We start from the raw sequence: 14,156 nt of genomic DNA, 5'->3' as shown, positions 1-14,156 counted from the left end.
TTCTGGGGGCGTGTAAATGGAGATGTAAATAATTTATGGAAATGCAGGATTGAGAAAATAATATATGAAGGGAAAGGGGGACAATAAATAGGTCCTATGTTCTTTTTGCATTAGTTACAGTGAACTTTGGTAATGCCAGGTAGTCTATAAAAATCATGTATGGATTTGATTATGGTCATCCTAGAGCTGAGAAAACTGAGCCTTTAAAATTGTATTGATCCCAAGATTGTTTCATTCCTAAGTCTGTGCTCTTTCCCCAAATAGATACAGAACCAAGATGACACACCTTGGTTTCCCCTGGGGGCAGTCACAATTCATGCCTGTTATCCCAGCATAAGTTCTGGTTGTATCTACTATTAGTCTCAAAAATCTCCCAGTTTAGATGATAATTAAATAGTCTCTCCATGTCTGCCTATATATTAAGTATAAGTAGACTATAAAAGACTTGGGTGAGATGTGGGGGACCTCTACGAGAGACAGCTTTGGAGTAAGACAAACCTGCATTAAAATCTCTGCTCTTCCACTTAGTATAGTACCTTGTATTAGATTACTTAAACTGGGATTTTGAGCCAGTTACTTCACCTAATACTCAGTTTCATTAACTGAAAAATGGAAATAACAATGGTGCCTTCCTCACAGGGCTATAGTGAGAATTAATAGTGCAAGAAGAATGTTTGCATGGCATAAAATAAAAGGTAGATAGATAAAATGTTTTACCCCAAGGCATACACAAGAGCAGTTTCCCAACTGCCTCTTTCTCTTAAATAATAGAATGCGACCCAGATCCTTGGAAAGGACGGGGATAATGGTTCACAGATAACATACTTCATGCCTTGGGGAGGAAAGCATTTTGCCTTCAAATCTCTATTTTGTTCAATTAAAAATTGAAATTAAGGGGCGCCTGGGTGGCTCAGTGGATTAAGCCGCTGCCTTCGGCTCAGGTCATGATCTCAGGGTCCTGGGATCGAGCCCCGCATCAGGCTCTCTGCTCAGCGGGGAGCCTGCTTCCTCCTCTCTCTCTGCCTGCCTCTCTGCCTGCCTCTGCCTACTTGTGATCTCTCTGTCAAATAAAAAAAATAAAAATCTTAAAAAAAAAAAATTGAAATTAAAAAAAATTGTATCCCTTAGTTGTAGCCTTTCAGCAACGTGTCAGTTCACACTACCTGAGTGATATGTACCTACCTAATGTCTGCATGTTTGCAGCCTAGAGCAAGCAAATAAGAGCCAGCAGAAGTATGGGATGTTCTAGGGACTGATTCTTCTCTTATATATTCCACCCAAATTATTGTCATTTTAGTTAATACCGAATCTGGCATATGAAGAATGTCACCTTCCACACTGTTTACTTCCCCCCACACAGCCTTTTTACTCATCTAAATTTAACTGCTTTGTGGGGGACTTTGAAAACCACTGCTTGAAGAAACTGACAAATGTTCATTGGAGCTGGGTAAGGAGCAGCAGAGTTAACCCAGAGAAGGTCTCTCCCCTCAAGTTCAGTTAGATCAGCAAACAGAGAGAGGCAACATTCTGGGACCTTCTGAAAGACTTTTTGGGAAACAAAGTCCTTGATTTGGGCTTGTGGAATGATAATTTCAATAGGTAGGCAGGAAAGATTCCAGAGAAAAGAAGTTACCAAAATATGGAAGGACTATGTAAATTTAAGGAAAATGAATAATCAGTTCAGTGAAGATAGTGTTAAGTGATGTCAAGCACGAATTGAGCATTAAGAACTGAATACCATATAGGGGCCAGTTAATAAAGGATTTTGAATTTTAGATTAGTGATATTTGACAACTGTTCTCTAAGTGGAGATTGAAGAGAGTAGGACAGCACATTTCCTACCTAAAATGAATAGTTGTTACTCAGATATGGCAATCAACCTCATTCTACAATGCTGTTCTGTGCCTGCAGTCATCTACTCTGGAACCAATGTACAAGACAGATAAACACATTAGCAATCCAGAGAGCTAAATACATTGAAATGAGGATTTAAAGAATAGGGCTGTAGCAAAAGGAATCGCAATGTTAGAACTAATAGGACTTAGTGACTGATTAGATTTGGAAAATTAAGGAAAAAGAGAAGTCATATGACTGTGATTTTCCAAGTTGGATTGCTTGGAAGATGATAATATGCTAAACCAATTTAATGCCAACTATTTTGACCTGGCTTAACCCCAAAAGGGAATTTAGCAGCTAATAGTTATTGAGCATTTAAAGTTCTAGGCACTATTCTAAAACCATTATAGTTATCTCATTTTTTCCTCATAGTGGTACTGATGAGGTAGGTACAGTTGTTATCCCCATTTTACAGATGAGGAAAACTACACCAAAGCTTTTAACCAAAGTGACATAGCTAGTAAGTGGTAGAGATAGGATCTGAGTTCAAACAGAGTTGGTGCTATTAACTCATTATGAACATTTCCTTGTCCTGGCCAAGTTTTGTCTCAGAATACTCCCTCTCTCCAAAGGAATATGGCCAGTTCTCAGAAAGGGCTACAAATAGAGATGGGAAAACTGTTGGCAAGTAAAGTTGTGTCCACCTCTTTCCTCTGATCTCTGCTTCCTTAGCCCCTGGTGGAATATGGTGATGCTGGAGGAAATGGCTACTTACAGTTCCCAAGAGCACATGACTGAGCTTAAGTCACAGTGGATCTCTCACACTTTCTCTCTCAATTTTATTTTTATTTTTAGTCTTTCCTTCTTTCTGGATTCCAAATTCCTAGCCAAGGAATTCTGACTGAACTGTGATTACATGCCCAACTCTGGTCCTGTCACTGGGGATGGGGTGTCTACTAATACAGCTGCTTGAGGGACTATCTCTGTATGTAAGAAGCATTTATTCCTTGGCAATCACTGTGAATTGTATAGACAGTTCCAATGAAGAAGACAGTTCTATCATCAAACATCCTTGGAGCTGAAGTTTAAAAGGCCTGAATTTAGATTTCTGTTACACAACTACCATTAACAAGTCATTAGTTCTCTCTTGGTGTTGGTTTCAAAAATAAAGTATCTATAATTATCCATGCTCAGCCTACCTTGCAGGGTGATTGTGGAAACCAAAAAGAATAACTCTTCCTCTTCCTCCTAGTGTAGTTAAGACTAATAAGGTGCTTATCATGCATAAGGACTATTTTAAAGGCTTTGCATATTATTCATTGACCCTATGATACATATGCTAATTTATTCCTGTTTCACAAATGGAGAAACTGAAGAACAGGGAATTTAAGAAAAACATGTCCAAGCTCACACAGCAATAAGCAATGAATCAGGGACACGGCGTTTGAGTCCATGTTCTCAGTCAGTTCTAATGTGGATGTGAAAACACTCAGTAATCTACAAAGCACAATTCAAACTTAAGATATTGTTATTTCTGCCAAGCACTGTATTTTAACATCAGAAAACAGTGTTGGATCAGAGGATCAAATGAAATAATGATTGAATATTTGGATCTTTGTTTATATCAAATTTTGGAACTTTGGTTTTGTTCTACTTCAGTAGTTAATAGGAAAGCTACATATTCAATTCTGGCTCAAATTTTTCCATGAGAGTCTTTTGGAAAACATTTTGTTTGATTTTTTATGACAAATATTTTGATGCCTCCATCAGAAATTCATAATTCGTTTGGGTCCACTCAGTGTCATGACTCATAAAATGTGTACTCTAATTTATTGCCACTCCAGGGCCTCAGTTTTACTCAGTTCTAATTCCAGAATAAGGTCCCAAGACAAGAGAAAAGGAAAGCGTGAGAAAAATGGTGAGAATGACTGCATCAAGGAACAAAGGGCCAAAGGACACTGGCAGAGAGCCAGGGAGGAGAGGCAAATCTTGGCCACTTCCCAAAGGAGCATGCTTTCTCAGAAAAGACTAATCAAGACTCTTTTATTCTTAGGAACATTACTAAACTAATTTAGAGCAAAAGGCGGGGAGTATTGTCAGGATTGGGTGAAGCTTGCATAATGAAATATAGGACCTGTGGGATAGCTGTGCAGCCTGGAAGCTAGGGCTAGAGATCTTAGAAGAGGGAAGAGTCTTTACCACAAGGCCCTCCATTAATGTCACTCAGTGATTATGTGTGCAAGAAATTTCCCTCTTTCTTTTCTGCTTTCATCTAATTTATCAATACATATGAGCCAAATTTAAACTATAGCTTATCATTCTGTAGTAGTTTGGATGGCCAGAATTTGATTCAGGTGTTCACCTGGACTAGCAAACTGTTTCTATGGACATATTCAAGGTGTGCACATTGTTCACTCTGCCAAAACTGTGAACAAAAAAATGTTCTGTTAGAAGAGGTTGCGACTAGGTAGGTACACTAACCTCTCCAATACCATTCACTAGTCCCGACTTATTGTTGGTATATATAAGGGATGCAAAATAGCACAAGGCAAATAATTTTTCTTCAGATAACTTGGGCTTTCTTTTGAAAGATCAGACTATCTAAAAAAGCAATAAAATGGAGTGAAAAGAAATTGGAGTCTAATGAAGTACTTTGTGGCATAGTAAAAACAGTAGATGCCATGAGAACTCAAAGAAAAATAAAGCCCAATGACCAGAGTAGTAGGAAAGGGCTTTCCAGGGAGCTTTGGGCCATCCTGTGCATGGAAGGATCACTGGGTTTGTGGCCATTCCACTGAGGAAAGTGTGGGAAAGGACTCTTTGATTTGTACACCCATTTATGAAAGTAGTAATTGTACTTATGTGGAAGACCCTATGCTGGGTGTACACATGTGAATGGGCACTCCATAGGTTCATGAGGATGGATGGATGGATGGATGGATGGTGAATCTGCGTAAGTTAGGAGAAATGTGTTAGAGAACAGTAGGAGAGGCAAAATTAAAATGAGGCTGTAATATGGAGAGGCCCAAAGCCAGGCCACGGGACTTTGGGAAACAGAAAACTATTAAAGGTGCATAAACTAAGAAATGTCATGATTAAATTAACATTGAAAGAAGACAAATTGAGCTGAGACATTGTTGAACCAGTAGACAGAGATGCCAACCAGAAGAAAATGGTCACAGTCTTGGTGTGGATTATTGAGGACCGTGTCCAGGTTGTTGGCAGGGCACGGAAAGGAAGAAACTGACATAATGATATTCCAAAGAATGAAGATAAGACAAAATGCATCAGTGATACTTCTGAGGTCTTTATGCCATAAGTAGAAGTGACAGAGAGTTAGAAACTGAGGATTGGGAGGACAAATATGTTTCAGTAAGTTTCTGAATGACAGAACATAGGAAAAATTTACAGCCCGATTATAAGCCTGTTAATGACATGGTCAGGTCATTTATTTTCTTGTTCCTTTGTAATTTTTTCCTAACTCATTTCTGACACCTGATTTCCAATGGCTATAGAGAAAAGAAACAGATCTAACATCAGGCTCTTTCACATCCTTAGTGAATGAAGTCTTGGCTATCTCAAAATTGAAGGCACTCCTGTGTGGCATGGAACTGCTGACTGTTTTCCCTTAGAATGCATAATTCTTTTATTGTGCATTGATTTACTAACTGGGGCTCCTCCCAGCAGAGGTTGATCTACTGAATTAAGGGTCCTGGCTGAGCAGATGAGAGTGATAGGGAACAAAGCCCAGTTACCTAGGATGAATACCAGCTTCATTTCCACCCACACCAAGGGAAATGTTTGTTACTCACCCACAGAGTAAAGTGTACTCTGAGAGTACAGCACCAATGACATATATCTAGATTATAGCAGAAAAGGTCATTTTAGCCAACTTACATTAAAAAATAAAGTATGCTACTTCCTACCAAAATACTACCTTTCTCTACCAAGAAATATTTCCAACTCTTAAGCCTCTTTTTTTGGCCAACAGAAAAAATTGTAATACACGTTCCATTTGATCCCGGTTGCCGAACTCTTGTTTTACACTGAAAATAAGTGGACATTCTTCATAGAGAGCCTAACCTAGAAAAATCTGCCCCAGTGGAAGTGTCTATGGACAACAAGGGTTTTATGTCAAGGGCCCTCTGCAATTCACTGTTAGTAGGATTTTACCTTTTGAAATGAATAATTTTAACTGAAAGAGAACTGAAAAACCGTAACAGCTAGGCTGTGGCTGTCACCCAAATATGGTTGAAAGATGGAAAATACAGTCTTGCTGTTGTCAACTTTCTGGGTGATTTTTCTCAAGTGGGGATTTTGGGTCTGTTAAGTCGAGGCAGTTGAGGTATGATTATATTTTTTATTTTATAGTAATCATTACTCAGATTCAACCTCATTCTTAAAGTGAAATAAGTATATCTGTCCATGGTGGTATCTCCATCTTCCCTTGTAGTTCACATTTTAATTAGTGAGTTTTATAGTTAGAGAGTGATGAACAAACATCACACTGTTTAAATATTCACTTACTTGTTCAAAGATCATTAATCAAAATCTTACTCTGTTCTGGAGAAAGAGTAGATATATTTTTAATCCTGTAGTTGTTGTTTTTTGTGTTTTTTTAAATATTTCTTTTTATTTATTTGACAGACAGAGATCACAAGTAGGCAGAGAGGCAGGCAGAGAGAGAGGAGGAAGCAGGCTCCCCACTGAGCAGAGAGCCCTATGAGCGCCCGATGTGGGGCTCGATTCCATGACACTGGGATCATGACGACCTGAGCTGAAGGCAGAGGCTTAACCCACTGAGCCACCCAGGCACCCCTCCTGTAGTTGTTGTTAAAAGCATTCTGATTCTGTGTTAATGGTTATAAGTATTTAAATCAGAATTATATGAGTACCAGTAAATTATTGATGAGAAATTATTCTTAGCAATTAATTCCATTAACCCAAATTAATGCCTTGATCAGTTTTGTATATAGCATGCTTGAAGTATTTCCAACTTTGTCATGTGAAGAAACATGCTGAAATTTTTTAAAAAAGAAGAAAAGAGAATTTCACATGAAACATTGTCTTGAGAAGAAGTTTTAAAGTTTAGAGCTCATTAAGACTTACCAACCATCTGATCCAATATTTTTCAAACATTTAGTGACTGTGTGACCACAGGCAAGTTGACGGCCTTTCTTCGAAGTGGAGGTTACTACTACCCCAGGGAGTACTACTACCCAGGTTACCTGGTATGATGTTTGTACAAAAGACATGTAGTATGCTTTGACATATAGTAGGGACTCAGGTTTGTATATATTTTGAATATGAGTAGGTAGTTGTGTTTGTGGCCCAAGCAAGTGGCTGTCACTATAAGTCACCAATTAAAAGCAGGGAAGCAGCATGGATGTGCATAAAGAAAATATATATTTATTTCTAAACACCTGGTTTACTGCTTTCAAGGGTTTACTGCTTTCTTCTCTTCCTACCTAAGGAGTTTCAAGACTTAATATTTTGAGCCTCAGTGTTCTAAACTGTTAAATGGGGATATGTTGTATACATATATCTTGTAGGGTTGTTGTGGTAACATTTTGCCTGCAGAGATACTATGTAAAATAAAATGCTTTTAAAATCCAAATGATTAGTTTTCCTGTAGAAAAGACTATGGAGAAGTCTTGTGGCATCACTAAGGAAAGAAGCCAGTATGGTTTTAACTTGATTCTTAATAGCTACACATTGTGGAGACTCTACAATATGTCAGACACTGCTAAGCACTTTACAAACATATTCCTGACTCACTAAATCCTCACAAACACCAGCATTTAGAATTGCTCACATTTCCCATGAGAAAATTGAGATTCATAGACATTAAGTATCTTAGCGAAGTCCACTTGGCAATGAGTAGGACCAAGGCACAAGCCCAGGTCTGTCTGACTGCAAGGCTCATGTTCTTTGCACCACGTGGCACTGCCTCAACAATGTGATGCAACAGATGCTTCCCAAATTAACATAACATGGAGGTGTGGCAAGCAGACTGGCATGGGCTGTGTGAAGTGGGTGGGACAGATGCTGACAGGAGGCAGAAATATGTGTACTGTCTGAAGGGAACCAGGACAAACAATCAAAGAATGTGCTCATGAAAAAAAAAAAAAAAAAAAAAAAGAATGTGCTCATGAGAAGAAAAATCTGTTGCTCTTAAAATGTTAAAACACTGTGTTTAAATAGAAGCCTCATTTTCTTGTATGAGGAGCATCAGAGATTTAGTGAAATACAGTTAGTGAGGCCTTCAGGAATGCTGTAAAGAGTTATAGTATGCCCCGTCTCAGGAAGACCCTGAAAATATAGTGTGACCTTTAAGTGAGCCGCACTTAAAGTATGACCCTTCAGTCCATCAGTGTCCTTTTTGGCAGTATTCTTAAATTGCTTATAAAAATGTCACATGACTTATTAAAAGAAGCATGTAGGAGAATTCCAGCCCTCTCAGTTAATGTGGTCATAGAATACCTCAGGGAGGAGAAGATATTTTATTGGGAAATGATGTCTCTTCTTTTTCAGTTGGGAGTAGAGCTACAGCAAGTTTGTTAATTTAACTAAAGTTGAATTTCAAAGGAGCAGAAAAACTAGTCAGTTTTGTCTAAACTACCTAGTAATAAAGTTCTTATGGAAAAAATATAAAAATGGAAACTATAAAAGGAAAGAAAATGACAGGGATCCTTTAGTTAAATCTGTGATGTATTTCCCAAGAGCTCATTTCCTTCTCTGTTCTAAGCATTCACTCAGCCCTTTTGTGCTTTTACTGGTTATAATAATAATGCATTCTTGTTGTATATACTTTAAATAGTATCAGAATTATATAGAACAAATGTCATCATCTAAACATAAACATTGCACTTGGATAAACATTCTTCCGCACATATCTCCTCTGTGTCTCTGTCTTCTCACACAAACACACATGTGTATGCACACACATCATCCTATAGAAATGGAATCAAACATATGTAACACTTTATTAATCTTTTTTGCAAGTTTCCATGGATATCTTTCCAAGTTTTCTATGATCATGTTTAGTGGCTTCTTAGCATTTTCATCATATGAATTGATGAGTCATATTAATAGTGCTGATTACATACTGAACTCAGAGTCAGAAATTTCTGTCAAAGCAAAGTCCTTTTCGCTCATAGTTTTTAAGGTCCCTGCTTATAAAATGAGGTGTTTGAAGTAAATAACTTCCCTAACATTGGCATTCCACGTCCATGTCCTACCTTGAATTGTTCTTTCTAGTTTTGTGTGCCCCTATCTTTCCTCACCTCCCAGAATGAGGGACCATGAGAGCACCCAAAGGAGAGAGAAGGAAAAGTGGCAGGCTGGGGAGTAAATTATTTGGAAATGAACGGAGGGGTTTTTTTTGGAGGAGAGCTATAAAAGATGAACTTGGCTTTGAAGAACTGGTACTGAACATGGGGCAAGATATGGAAAAAGGCATTTGAAAAGCAGGAACAGCATAAGGAGGAGCACTGAAGCAGGACAGAGCATACAGGTGAAACTGACATAAGACTACTTCAAGGAAATTGACAGTAAGCAAGTTGGGATCATATTATGGAGGGAATTTCTAAGTTGTGGGAATTGTGAAGGAGAGGGGTAGGTGATGAGGGTTTTGAAAAGGTTTTAAGTGGGAAGAAGACAAAATAATAAGGGCAAAAGGATTTCTTTCATCTCTGTCCCCTTGCTTTTTTTTTTTGAGTGGTTCAGAAATGAGAGTTACTAGAGCAGAAAGACCAGTTGGGAGGTTGCAGGACAGAAATCTTGTTAGCAGCCCTGTGGTGGGCAGGCAGAAGGACTGTAGCATCATGCAGTCAGTCTTTAAGAGCCTGCCATCTAGGACTGGACTGCCTGGTTGGAATATTTTCTCCAGGATTTGGTAAGTATGTGAGCTCAGGGAGTTACTGAAACTGTTTCAGTGTCTTCATCTGAAAAATGAAAATAATGCTACTGACTATTTTCATGGGGTGTATTGTGAGGATTAAATGTATATATCTATGTATATAAATATATATATTTATATTGCATATAGCCAAGTACCACCTTTTTGGCAGAGGTAGTGTAAAGATGGGATGAATGAAGAGACATTTCAGAAAGAGTTAGTGGACCGTTTAGGGAAAAAGACTTGATGCCATAAGATGAAGAAAGAAAAGATGACGCCAACATTTCTAATTAAGTATTAGAAAGTGAGTTCAGTAATAAATGGGGAGCAGGTTTGTAGAGGGAAGTCATGTCTGCTTCATACTAGGTGGGTTTTAAGGTATATAAAGGATATTCACATAAAATATACAGCTTGAGATTTAAAACAATCTTATACTTAGGAACCCAAGGAGAGGTGTAAATTTTGGAGTCATGAACTTCACATATCATCAGGGGTGATTTTTAGATTTGATTTCATTGAGCGAAACTTGGATATGATTGGGTGAAAATTCTAGGCATAAAAGAGATAGAGGGTATGCATCCAACCAATAAATAAATGTTGGAGGTATCTAACGTGTGCATAACAGAATATGATTTTAACATTAGTGTAGGGTAACAAGGATTCATTTGACATACAATGGTCTATTACTAGCTTTAGGAAATCTTGATGATACTGTGTTTCTAATATTCAACTAGCCTGTAGTATAATTTCCAAATGATGATTTTCCTACTGGGCTGCATAAGACAATGACAAATGGTCTAGTTAATGAGCCTCAAAGCAATTAAAACACACACATCAGAGAATTCTATTGTACTTGATCATCAGAGAAATAAACAAAAATTCACTGTGAGGAGTAAATGAGCTTGATAAGTCAATTATAAGTTAATTTCCAGAACAGATTTTGAATGCTACAGAACTCTGATATGACATGGTTGTAGGCTAGTTGTTAAGTTCTGACAGAATGAAAAGAAAATAATAGGGAAAGTACTTAGCTGGGATTTAGAAAAAACTAGGTGTTTGAGCTCTCCAGCTAATTTCATGACTGGTCAAATCATTATACTTCCTTGAACCTCAATTTCCTTGTCAAATTATCCTAAAAATAACTTTTGTGATTCTGTGATGAAAGTAAGTGAGACATTGCAGATAGAAATGATTTCGTTGTCTGCTGATCAGTTTTGCTAGCACGTGCAGGGACTATGTAGGGTGTGTCATTGGTGTCTGTAGCAAAGAAAGGGGGCCCAGGTGCCAAGAAATCATATCACAGTTCACCACCACTTTGGTGTGTTTAATTTACTATGTGTCAAGGTCTGGTCCTTAGCTTTACAGGCTCAGCACTAAGGAGACAGATGCATTTCTCAGTGATAGACTTACGTATACAAGTGAATAAAACAGGAAAGAAAACAATTCCAGTATTCTAATCTATAAGACGACATAGCAATCAATGAGAATTGAATACGAAGGAGAAATTCTGTCATATTTTCTTCCTTGGCCTTCATGAGACAAATATTATTAATGTTGTTTTAAAGCATGAAATTAAGAACAAGAATTATATAGAATCCACAACATGTAACTGTATAGCATTATTTGTCTATATTGACATGCTGCAAACATCTAGAGAAGGTCTTGTCTTGTCTTATTTTTTTAAAATATTTTATTTATTTATTTGGCAGAGAAAGAGAGAGACAACAAGAGAGGGAACACAAGCACGGGGAATACAAGTGGGAGGCCTACTTCTCCCAAGGAGCCTGATGTGGGGCTTAATCCCAGGACTCTGGAATTACGATCTGAGCTGAAAACAGATTCTTAATGACTGAGCCACCCAGGCACCTCGGTCTTGTCTTTTCTTGATGAAAGTTCCTACTCCTTGGATGGTACTTAAGTGGTCATGACCCAAAGCTCACCTCTGTGACTCTTCTTCTCTACTCTTTAGTGTATCAGAGAATCTGACGCATAACCACCTTGGAAACTTCTTAAGAAAGGTAGTGAACCAAGAACAGAGAAGCCTAATCCTGTCTGCCCTTGATCTTTTCCCTATTTAGCTTTGGACAAATAACTTAGTTGATCTGATTTTTAGCTTCTTTTTGTGTAGAAGGGATATTCACCTAGGGTTCATTGTATGTGTTAGCTAAATTAATACTCATAAAAAATTTTTAGGTTAAAATTCTTGGCGAGTCCCAAAGTTTCTAGCACAGTAGAAGATGCTGAATAAATGACTGGATGAATGATTAAAATTATGGCAGGAGAAAATCTCTAATAAGATATTTCTCAGTTGTTCATAAGCATCATCTAATGATATTACAAGAGCTAAAAATTATTAGCTGGTTACTATATGCCAATACTTGTATTACTCTGTGTAGTAGATATTTTAGAGGTGTGGTGTCCAAGATTCAAAGGTGTTAAATTTTTTACCCTAGACTACACATAGCTAACAAGTGGCTGGGAGGGAGATCCATGTACTTGATCAATAAACTCTGCCTCAATTTCATAATTGCATTAGCTTTTCTTCCATTGGTATTCTAAAGGAGAACAATAGAAGAAGCAACACTTAGGAGCTTCAGCTGCTCATACCCTGGCTGATTGGAAGTGGCCATCAAAGTGAAGAGACTAGATGGCTTCAAGAGCAGAGAGGCTTGACAGGAACCTCATGTCAGGGTTGAGTGGAGTTGAGGGTGGGGTGTCAGCATGCTATGGAGGGGAGTACCAGACTTAAGCACCCTCCAAGCACCTGCTTACATCAGTCCAAGCAAAGTAACCCCTCTACCCAATTCTTAGTTTTAGCTAAGATATCTGAAATATATGCTGTGACAGATTTTGATGTAAAGTGTGACAGCTACTAAATTTTTCCAAAGCTCAAACTCTCAATTTTGACATTAAATATTTTTACAGAACTGGATTTTGTTCCTTTTCAAATTTTCCAGTTTTCTCCACCATACTTCCTCGTCTGTTAAATGCATTCCTCCTCTGTTACCATACATTAGATACTCACATACGTTATAAAATCTTGACTAGGTTTCCCTGCTTAAGTTGTGGTTACAAGAGACTGACTAATGTAATCCTAACTTCTTACCAGTCCCTACAACAGACACTGTAAAACCTAATAACTCAGTCTTTCATTTCTTCCAGTGAGGAGTAACCTTATCACACTGGCCCAGGAAATACGATAGAAGTCTGGTTTAGGTGCTCACTTGCCCCTTTTATCCTTTGTCACAATTTTACTGTTGGTGGCTGAAAATGGAGTAGCCATGCTGAGAGAAAATCCAGGGAATAGGAAACCTAGTAGTCTGACCCTTCTAACCATGGAACTAAGGCCAGCAGCGGACCCCTGCCTCAGACATAGTTGTTTTGAAGCTAAAATAAGCTTTTATTTTTTTCCACTGTAATTAGGTTTCTAATATGAACAGTTAAAAGGAACCCTAGCCTTTATAACATGAATTGGGGTATTTTTCTTTTTCAGTGATCTGTAATTATTGACCATTGCAATTAATGTATATTTTAAAGTTGGATCTTAGGGTGCCTGGGTGGCTCGGTTGTTAAGCATCTGCCTTTGGCTCAGGTCATGATCCCAGGGTCCTGGGATCAAGCCCTGCATTGGGCTCCCTGTTCCACAAGAAGCCTGTTTCTCCCTCTCCCACTCCCCTTGCTAGTGTTCCCTCTCTCACTGAGTCTCTCTCTGTCAAATAAAATCTTTTTTTAAAAAAGTAAAGTTAGATCTTATTTGTGAAACCATCTGATCCTATTGTCTTTTTATTTACTTGCTTGTTTTTTCATTTTTGGTGGTCTTTTTGTCTTTTTTTAAATTTTTCTTTTTTAAAAATTTAAGTATAGTTGACACACAATGTTACATTAGCTTTACGTATATTGCATAGTGATTCAACAAGTTTATACACTGTGCTATGTTCACCACAAGTGTAGCTATCATCTGTCCCCATACATCACTATTACAGTATCACTGACTATATTCTTACGCTTTGCCTTTCATCCCCATGACCTATTCATTCTATACCTGGAAGCTTGGATCTCCCACTTGCTTTCACCTATTATGCCCTTCCCTTCCAGTAACTATCAGTTTGTTCTCTGTATTTATAGTCTGATTTCCACCAAAATAGTCCAAGATGGTTCCTTTTCCTCCACACTTGTTATTTATGTTTTTTATTTTACCCATTGAGACAGGTTTAAGGTAATATCTCATTGTGGTTTTGATTTTCTTTTTTCTAATGATTAGTGATGTTGAGCATCTTTTCATCTGCTGTTGGCCATCTAAGATGTATGTTTTCTTTGGAAAAATGGCTATCAAGGTCCTTTGCCCATTTTTAAAAATTGGATTGTTTGTGTTTTGGTGTTGAGTTGTATAAGCTCTTTATATATTTTGTATATTAACCCC

Source organism: Meles meles, chromosome 8, assembly GCF_922984935.1.
Source record: "Meles meles chromosome 8, mMelMel3.1 paternal haplotype, whole genome shotgun sequence".
Taxonomy (NCBI): Eukaryota; Metazoa; Chordata; class Mammalia; order Carnivora; family Mustelidae; genus Meles; species Meles meles.
The sequence above is the reverse complement of the archived record's forward strand: the minus strand, read 5'-3'. Positions refer to the sequence as shown.